Below are 10,678 nucleotides of genomic sequence, written 5' to 3'. Positions count from 1 at the left end.
GGGATACCAGGCTGACAGAGCTTGTTATCCGTGTTCACCCGGCACCGATCCCGGGCTCGGCGCTGTCCTTTTAAATTGTGGCTTTCCGAGACTGATATTTTGTCTCAAAATAAAATTCTAAATTTTGATACTTTGAATTTGGTCCATCTTATTTATAACAATTCTGGTGACCCCGACGTGATTGGAGTGATACCGGGACCCCCGAGGGACCCCCGTCTCTGACCAGGAGGCGCACTGCTGAATTCAGCGGCCTGGCAGAACTGGGGTATCCGGGAGGAACCGATCAACCACACGACGAACAAAACAGCGAAAGCCACATTTAAAAGGGAGATAGGCGAGGTCAGAGCTCTCGGGGAACTCGGGGAGGTTTTTCTTTGGAAGCAGAACCTCCGGAGCCGCGGTGAAGAAATCTACTCATAAAAATCTACGTGCACGAAGAATCACGCAGGAAAGGATCGTAAGTATTGCGGTGGTTGAGTGGGGAGTGACCGAGCGTGTGAGTGAGACGTGATTTTATCACGAAGCGAGTGGGACCCCAAAATCGCAGTTCCATAGTCCCGCGAGGGGCGTGGTCGGTTGCGGGGGAAGCGAAAGTTTCGGGGGTAAAACGCACCTCACACGTTAAGCCCTGAAAACTCGGAAAGTTTTCGGAAAAGGGGGGGTCGGTCACAGGAAGGCTGGGAGGGAAAGTTACGTCCTTACAAGAGTTCCGGGGACTGGTAAACCTTCCAGCCTTGGACCAGGGACGGTCCGGGAAGGAAGTAAGGAGAAGAGAGCTCGCATACACCAGAGGAAACCCGGGGGGGGAGCGATCACCCACAAAGGGCTAGTATCTGGTAAACTCACACCATGGGACAGACAAAAAGCAAAGCTAGCAAAAGGAATCTTAGGAAACCAAAGCGGGGAACCGGTAAAGGAATCCCTGAAATCCCAGTTGAGAGCCCGCTGGGATGGATGTTAGAACATTGGGAAGAATGCCCCATAAGGGAGAGAAAATCCAAGAAACGGATGGTGCATTTTTGCATAGAAGTATGGGGTGGGGTAGAAATACGGGATCACGTAATTTGGCCCGTGTTGGAACATTTGAAGAATGGATATGTAAGGCACTGGTACGTTATGTCGGAGAAAAGGGAACTGTGGAAGAACGGGAATATGCAGGGGTCTAGGGTAGAATTGATGCAAAATTACTACCCATAAGGATAAAGGACCCTGCCGATGTTTCCGGGGATAAGTGGGAGCCTTTAGACAACTTGCCTCCACCTTACATAGTACCCTCACCCCCTCCCCTCCCTGAGCAGAACAACCCACAGAACCCAGGGAGATTGGGACCCCCCTCTGGGACGGAGGATTCCTATATCCCCGTCTCTCCCCTCTGCCCCTCCGTTGGAGTCACAGACAGTGGCCCCGGTCCCACCGGTCGGGCTCCCTCCCCCGCTAGAACCTGTACAAGCCACTCAGTCACTGGGAAGAGGTACACAAAGTACAGACACCCCTGCACCAGCCCGAGATGACCTGTTGCCTGATCTAGATCTGGCGGCTTTCTTTAATTCTCCTGAAAACACACAGCAGGGTTGGGCAGAAGCAAAACACTCACCTCCCGCTAGGAGGACTAGGAGACAACTAAAGAGGATGAATGAGACGGAGAGTGAAGGAGAGGGTGAAAGAGCAAATCTTTTCCCCTTAAGGGAAATTCCCACTGCTCCAGGAATTATCGGGTACGTAAACGTCCCGATTAATACCAGTGATGTGAGAGCCTTTAAGAAGGAGATGGGAAAACTTATGGATGACCCTTTAGGGGTCTCCGAAAGACTAGATGAATTCTTAGGAACTAGCATCTATTCGTATGAAGATCTCACAGCTATTCTCAGATCTTTGTTCAATACGGAGGAAAGGGAAATGATCAGACAAGCGGGGATACGGGAATGAGAACGGAGGAACCCTCAGAGCACTCCTGGAGATCAGAAATGGCCAAGCCAAGATCCCCGATGGAATGCTCAAACTGAGGAGGGTAGGAGAAGCATGATTGATATGAGGAACATCATCATACAGGGAATTAGAGAGGCCGTGCCCCGGGGACAAAATCTGAGCAAGGTCTTTGGGGAATGTCAAGGGAAAGATGAGACTCCCACAGAATGGTTGGAAAGGTTGAGAAAAAGCCTCCAGATATACTCTGGGACAGACCCTGATTCTCCCGTGGGAGAGGTACTTTTAAAAACCCAGTTTGTAGCAAAATCATGGGAGGACATCAGGAAAAAGCTGGAAAAGATTGAGGGGTGGCAGGAGAAGGGATTGCAGAAATTACTGCGGGAAGCCCAGAAAGTCTACATGAGAAGGGACGAGGAAAAACAGAAAATACAGGCTAGGGTGTTAGTAGCTGCAGTAAGGGAAGCCCAGAAACAGGAACGCCCACAAGCTTCGGAGAAACCCTTAAGGAAAGCACCTCCGAGGGGAGCCACACGCCCGCAAAAGGGGACTTCAGGAAAATGGATGGAAGGAATGGAATGTTTCTATTGTAAAAAGAAGGGACATATGAAAAAAGATTGTCCAAAGAAGATGAGAGATGAGAAGATGTTCCGGGAGGACTAGAGAAGTCAGGGGCTCTATCTTTTGGAGTCCATAACATCAGGAGAGCCCTTGATAACATTGAAAATAGGACCCCAGGGAACAAAAATGGATTTTTTGGTAGATTCAGGGGCTGAGAAAAGTACATTCAAACAGCTGCCCCCGGGATGCCGAGTAAGTAAAGATTCTATGGTAGTTATAGGAGCTAAAGGGGAGCCATTCAAGGTACCTATAGTTAAGAATGTGGAAATAGAATCAGAGAATAAAATTTGTTTGGGAGATATGTTGCTAGTAGAAGAGGCTGATTACAACCTGCTGGGTAGGGATTTGATAGTTGCACTGGGGATCAACCTCATCATAAGGAATTCACAGATTACGGTTAGTATATATAAACTAACCTGTGAAGATGAGGACAAAATTAATCCCAAGGTATGGCACACAGGGAAGGAAGCGGGGAAATTGGCTATGGAACCTATATCAATTGAGATTGAAAAGCCTGAAGATCCCATAAAGATCAGGCAGTACCCAATCCCTCTAGAAGGGAGGCGGGGGCTGAAACCTATAATAGAAGATTTGATCAAAAAGGGCATATTGGAGCCGTGTATGTCCAGACACAATACCCCAATACTGGCTGTTAAAAAGGGAGATGGGAATTATAAGTTAGTGCAAGATTTAAGAGCCATAAATGAAAGAACAAGAACTCGGTTCCCTGTAGTGGCTAACCCCTACACCCTTCTGAATAGGATCTCCCCGAGAGATACTTGGTACAGTGTAATAGACCTAAAGGATGCATTTTGGACCTGCCCTTTAGCTGAAGGCAGCAGGGATTTTTTTGCATTCCAATGGGAGGATCCAGACACTAACCGGAAACAACAGTTAAGGTGGGCCTCACTTCCCCAAGGATTTGTGGACTCCCCAAATTTATTTGGACAAGCATTGGAAAAGTTGCTAAGTCAGTTCTCCCCTAGGAAAGGGACCAAGATCTTACAATATGTAGATGATCTATTGGTGGCTGGTGAAACAGAGGAAGGTGTAAGAGAATGCACTATTGATTTGTTAAACTTTTTAGGGGAAAAGGGATTAAAAGTAGCAAAACAAAAGTTACAGTTCACAGAATCTGGTGTGAAATACTTAGGGCATTGGTTAGTAAAAGGGAAAAAGAAATTAGACCCTGCAAGGGTAGCTGGAATCATAGAACTGCCCCCCCCTAAAACCAAAAGACAAGTACGTCAGCTATTGGGGCTGTTAGGTTATTGTAGGCAGTAGATAGAAGGATATAGTGGAAAAGCAAAATTTTTGTATGAAAAATTAACTGCAGAGAGGATAAAATAGACAGAACAGGATGATAAAGAATTAGAGCAATTAAAGGGTGCTTTGGTGACTGCCCCAGTATTGAACCTCCCCGATATCAATAAGAAATTCCAATTATTTGTGAATGTAGAAAACCACACAGCACATGGGGTATTGACACAAGAATGGGCTGGAGATAGGAAGCCTGTAGGTTACCTTTCAAAATTGTTGGACCCTGTAAGCAGGGGGTGGCCTACATGTTTACAGGCAATAGTAGCAGTTGCCTTATTGATAGAAGAAGCCAAAAAGATTACTTTTGGGGCTCCCATCACAGTTTATACTCCACATAATGTAAGAACAATTTTACAACAAAAAGCTGAAAAATGGCTCACAGATGCCAGATTGTTGAAGTATGAGGCCATTCTCCTTCATGCTCCAGAATTAGAATTAAGGACAACACAAGCAAGTAATCCTGCTGGGTTCCTGTTTGGGGAAGCTTCATCAAAGCCTATACACAACTGTATAGACCTAGTAGAATTACAAACAAAAATTAGGGAAGATCTGGAGGACGAGGAGCTCGAAGAAGGGGAAAAAATGGTTTGTAGATGGGTCAGCCAGGGTTATAGAAGGGAAAAGAAAATCAGGATATGCAATTATAGATGGGAAAACCGGGGAAGTGATAAAGTCAGGCCCCTTGGGCACTTCATGGTCAGCTCAGGCATGTGAATTGTATGCTGTGTTGCAAGCACTCAAAGGACTTAAAGGAAAAATAGGGACTATTTTCACTGACTCAAAGTATGCATTTGGGGTAGTGCATACCTTTGGGAAAATCTGGGAGGAAAGAGGACTGGTGAACACTAGAGGAAAAGAGTTAATACATGAGGATCTAATAAGGCAAATTCTCAAGGCAGTAAGGGAACCAAAAGCTATTGCAGTAGTATATGTAAAGAGTCACCAGGCTGGACTACAGTTCAGAATACGTGGGAATAATTTGGCTGATCAGGAAGCCAGGAAAGCAGCTCTCCTAACCCTGGATACCCTGGAAAGCAGGACAGAAAATTTTGGAAAAGGTTCTCCTCATCCCACAGAAAAGGAGATTGAGGATTTCAAGAAAATGGGGGGAAATTTAATAAATGGGAAATGGAAATTGACTGACGGTCGAGAATTGATCCCAAAGGCTTATGCAAGGATCATATTAAAAAGATTGCATGCACAAACTCATTGGGGAACTCAAGCTTTAGCAGAACAATTTTTGAAATTTTTTGGATGTAAGGGTATCTTCGAGTTAGCCAAGCAGGAGGTTCAGAGTTGCTTGGTCTGCCAGAAAATTAATAAATCAAAGGTCAAACACAATGCATTAGGGGGACGTCCTTTAGCATATCGCCCCTTTGGGAGAATACAAGTGGATTTCACAGAGTTACCAAAAATAGGTAGATATAAATATCTGCTAGTGATAGTAGACCAATTAACACATTAGGTGGAGGCATTCCCTAGCCCTAGGGCTACAGCTCAAACAGTAGCACGGAGATTATTGGAGGAAGTAATTCCCAGATATGGAATCCCTGATTCCATTGATTCAGATCAGGGAACCCATTTTACATCTAAGGTCATAAAAAGCTTAGCAAAGGCTCTGGGAATCAGATGGGAATATCATACCCCATGGCATCCTCAGAGCTCAGGTCAAGTAGAGAGAATGAATCAAACTCTGAAGGCACAATTGTCAAAACTTATGCTAGAAACTAGGATGACTTGGATAAAATGCCTCCCTCTAGCCCTCCTAAACATCAGAACACAACCTCATTCCGGTTCGGGATTATCTCCATTCGAGATGTTGTACGGAATGCCTTATGAGCATGGAATGCCAGTTGGACATCCCCGGGTGGAAGATTGTCAGATCCAGTCTTATATCGTTGTGATTAACAAAAATTTGCAGGAACTCCGGAAGCGTGGGTTAATAGCACAAAGCACCCCGCTGGGGTTTGCTATCCACAAGATCCAGCCGGGTGATCGAGTATTGATCAGAGCGTGGAAAGAAGCACCGCTGTCATCGCATTGGGAGGGACCTTTCCTCGTCCTCCTCACAACAGATACTGCCGTGAGAACAGCAGAGAAAGGCTAGACCCATTGCTCCCGAGTGAAAAAGGTGGAACAACACAGCAGCTCTCCGCAGTGGAAAATCACCTCTGCACCTGGGGATTTAAAGCTGAGAATTCACCGAGACACCCAATGACCAGCGCTTATCGGATAAGTTGCACTCAGGCAGGATGTCCCTGCCATCCTTTTGTTCATTTTAAGTGCGGGTATTGTGAACAAGTTTGGGTAACTCATTGTGTCCGGGGAGCTAGACCTTGGAATTTGTGTGTACCTTGTTACGAGGAGGAGGTCAGGCTTACCAATCTATTCCTATACGTTGCCACAGAATCGGGATTGTTCGAATTGGATTCTCCTGAGTGGTTCCACTATTACACTAAAGGGTTAAGGGGAGGATTGAATAAAAGGGCGGATCCACTCGTAATTGAGTGCAGGAGAACGTTGAAAGTACCCTGTAGAGGAGATCAAATAAGGAGAACGAGGTGGGAGCAGTACAAGAGGCGATATGCTCAGAGAAGCACCGGCAGGGACCCGGAAGAATATCCCTGCTGCCAAGAAGATGGATTACCCCGCCGCTGGTGGCAACCCAACGGGCGAAGGGTGGAGCAGAGGGATAGGCCTATGAGTAACCCTGGTGATCCTGAGTCAAGCCATGTGCCCCACGAATGGCCTCCACAAACCCCAAGAGGGGATGGGGATGGAAACTAGTCTCCCCACAGTCCCTCCAAACCTTACCCGGAACAGAGTTTTGGAATCCAGGGTACGAGTAGACCGGTTTACACCAAAAAGGGGGGAGAATCGTCAGTAGAATGAAGGGGTTAAATTGAGCAAATCCAATCACCCGATGGCAACGGCTAGGAAAAGGAAGGAGGTAAGCAGTCTTCCTTTGATCACAACATGCAAAGAATGTAACAAAACTGTGTGGATTAGAGGGAAAAAGGAGAGTACCTTTGTGGGATATCTCCAAGTTAACCCTTTATGTTATGATAAGAGGAAACTGAAGATGTGTGCCTTGAACGGGAAAACATATTGGGTGGGACAAAATGAGAAATTGCAAACAGCTGCTTTAGCTAATGGACCTATATTACTCGATATGTTGGGGGAGAACGATGAAAGGGTTTGTTTAAGAATGGATAAAGTTTTTTGCTTTTCCAAGGACGGGGAAGGGTTAGACCCTGAGAACAAGATACAAAAGGTAGCCCTGGAATTTAAACGACAAGAATTGGCAGCTAAGAAAAAGAGAATGGAGCAGGAAAGAATGAAGACATTAAGTGAACAATATGATCAATTGGAAAAACAGTCTAATGATTGGAGTCTGGCTACTTCCAGCAAAAATCTTTTCCTGGATTTGGTACAGGAGATTGCTACCGAGTTAGGGCTAACTAATTGTTGGATCTGCGGAGGATTAAAATCCGCCGAAAGATGGCCATGGAAAGGTGAGAGTTTAACTCCTGAGCAGTTGCTAAAATGGGATAATAAAATCTTAAACACTTTAACCCGGCCAGGAGGGTGGACACTGGATGAACGAGTAATAGGGACAATCTGTATTAGTAGGGAAGGGAATGTGTACAGTGATGTAGTGGGATACACCCCTTGTCTATCCACTCTAGCTGTAAATTCCAACAACAGATCCAAAATGTGGCAACCAGAACCCCCAAATGGGTACTGGGGAAAAGAGAAGCAAAGAAAGTGTAATTGGATAGAGGAAATTGAACTCTGTTGGCATGAACTCACTAACGCTAACCCATATTACTCCTTAACTGAACTGGTGGAATTTTGGGACAAACCGGAAAATATAGACATTAAATGGAAAGCTCCCAGCGGGATTTATTGGATCTGTGAGAAAAGAGCATACAGTGAATTGCCCCGGAAATGGAAAGGGTCCTGTACCCTAGGTATGATTAGACCCTCTTTCTTTACACTCCCCAGAACTGGTAGCAATTTACTAGGGGCCCCTTTGTATGAAACCCTCAGCAGGAGAAAGCGAGAGGTAAAGAAAGGACTCCCACAAGTGGGAGGGAATCAGAAATGGAGAGAGGAAGAATGGCCTGCAGAGCGCATCATAGAATACTATGGTCCAGCCACCTGGGCACAGGATGGAAGTTGGGGTTACAGGACCCCAGTATACTTATTGAACCGGCTAATCAGGTTACAGGCTGTAGTAGAAATAGTGTCTAACCACACCTCAGACGCCCTGGAATTGTTAGCCAAACAACACTCACAGATGAGAGCTTTCGTATACCAAAATCGAATAGCTCTGGACTATTTACTAGCAGAGGAAGGGAGTGTGTGTGGGAAATTTAATGACTCAGAATGCTGTATCGAAATCAATGACTATGGAGAAACTATTAGAGATTTGGCTGCAGAAATTAAAAAAGTGGCGCACGTCCCAGTGCAGAAATGGAATTCGATCCTAAAAGCATCATGGTAGGATCAAATATTTGGAACAGGAGATTGGTAGAAGAAGGTGGGGTTCTTTATCCTGTGCTCAGTGGCTGGGTTAGTGTTCTTGCCTTGTTTAATACCTTGCTTAATAAGACTAATTCACACTGTGGTCCAGGGAATGCAAATAGCAGCCCTTCCTATGGATCCGGAATTAGCTTCAGGAGGATTAGCCAAAGGAAAAGCCACCTCAAAAATTATGAATTTAACCGAGGAAAGAAGTACTGCGGCTCAGGTGTTAGAGAAATTTGAAGCCCAGATACAGGAAGGAAACATAGAGAGAACATATTAGAACAAAACGACAGGGGAAAGGTTAACAGAATAATGGTTAAGAGGCTTTTTTATCTTGACAGAGAAAAAAGACTATAACCAGAACACGAATTAAATTGGTGAATTTGGAAGAGGGGGGATTGTGATAAATGTGCTAAAGTTAATTCGTGTTATCAAATTATACAAGGTAAATGTTGAACTGTATAAAATATGAATGTTAGAAATGTGTTCAAATGTACATAAAGAAAAGGTAAAATGTAGAAACTAAAAATTAGAAATTTCCTGGCTTGGGAAGCACAGGAGGGACACGAAGAAAGTATGATTGGAATTACCAGAGAGGGGGCCTTGAAACTATTGCTGCCGGGAATCCCTGAAAGGAAACAAAGAACCACGGAAGAAGAAGATACAAGTCCGGAGACCAAGATAATCACTTCAGATGGATATCTCTACTCGTCTCCGCTGAAATTAACATATACACGACACACCCGGGCCCGATCATCAACAGCATTGTTCCACCCTACCGGTCTATTCAGACCCCCGATACCAGGACTTGAATAATTAATGAAGACGCCTCGGAGAGGATAACGTCAGAATTTCGGACTTCACTCCGCGATCTTGTGTATAAAAAGGGACAGCCGGAGACCAGAAATTGTGAACTTGGGGGGGATACCAGGCTGACAGAGCTTGTTATCCGTGTTCACCCGGCACCGATCCCGGGCTCGGCGCTGTCCTTTTAAATTGTGGCTTTCCGAGACTGATATTTTGTCTCAAAATAAAATTCTAAATTTTGATACTTTGAATTTGGTCCATCTTATTTATAACAGTGTGCAAGGCTAGCAGTATGCGTTGCTTATCTTTAATAGGGAAAGATAAGCAGGAAAATTATTTGAGCCAGACCCATGCATTATAATATCATCTCTTCACCATTTCTTTGGACAGGTAATTCTTGCACAGTAACCTAGTGCACATCTGTGAGTAACAGTGTACACACACAGCAGTGGACCCTTGTCCCTGTGAGAGGGCAGGAAACAAAGCATTGATCCCCTCTCCTCTGCCCACCTAATTTCTGATTATATCCATGAGGAGTTAGCAAAGGTTCAAGACACAAAGGAGGTCATCCGCTTTGTCCCTCATTTTCTATTTTATAGGGGGATGTTTGCTGTAGCCCTTTAGCAGCTTGGCAGACCTAGATTTGAAGTAAAATAACGCACCTTTAGAAACTGTGAATTATTTATTTGCTATTCCTGGTAAATCTGCGGTTGCAAAACCTCACTGTGAAACGAGCATTTCTTTGTTTCACTGGACTATGGGATCACTCCCTGGAGATTCATCAGCCCTACTGCTGGAAGAAGCTGTCCTCAAAGCTTGTTTTATTATTATTATTTGGTAATGCTTGAGATTATTTTTGCTTCACCTTCATTTATTCTTCTGTTCATTTTAAAAACTAGGTAATTGCATGAAGTAATCTGAAATTTAAGACCTCTTCCTGACATTTTTTTTTTGCTCCTGCATCTGATCCTCTGTCACATAGGTTAATTCCACAACACTGTGTTGCCCAAATTTAGCATTAATTTCAACAAGCAAATATTTATACAGCATCCAAGATGCAGTCTGTACACAGAATGACACCAAATTAAGTTAAATTGATACTAACTACTCTAGGATTGAATAGTGTCCAGGCAAAAGATGGTACCAGTTTAACCAAATCTATTTCAAAGCCAGTGTGGTTAAACTGGAATAATTTCACTGTGAAGGGCAAATTTCACCTTTCAGATATCTTGAATGCCTTTGGACCAAATCCCACTGCTTTAACTCCACACAGGACTGCCTATTGAGATAGCATGAGGCAATATTATGTCTTTTCTCACTGTTCTTTCAGGGCCATGTGTTGCCGTGTATAATTTTGTGTTTTAATACCCTATGATTTATTCCTTCCCCCCCCCACCCCCCCCCCACCCCCCCACCCCCACCCCCGGGGTGGTAGTTTAGCCTGGGTTGTCTGTCTTCTCTGATACCTGCTTCC

This window comes from Hirundo rustica, chromosome W, assembly GCF_015227805.2.
Source record: "Hirundo rustica isolate bHirRus1 chromosome W, bHirRus1.pri.v3, whole genome shotgun sequence".
Taxonomy (NCBI): Eukaryota; Metazoa; Chordata; class Aves; order Passeriformes; family Hirundinidae; genus Hirundo; species Hirundo rustica.
This window is presented reverse-complemented; position numbering follows the sequence as displayed.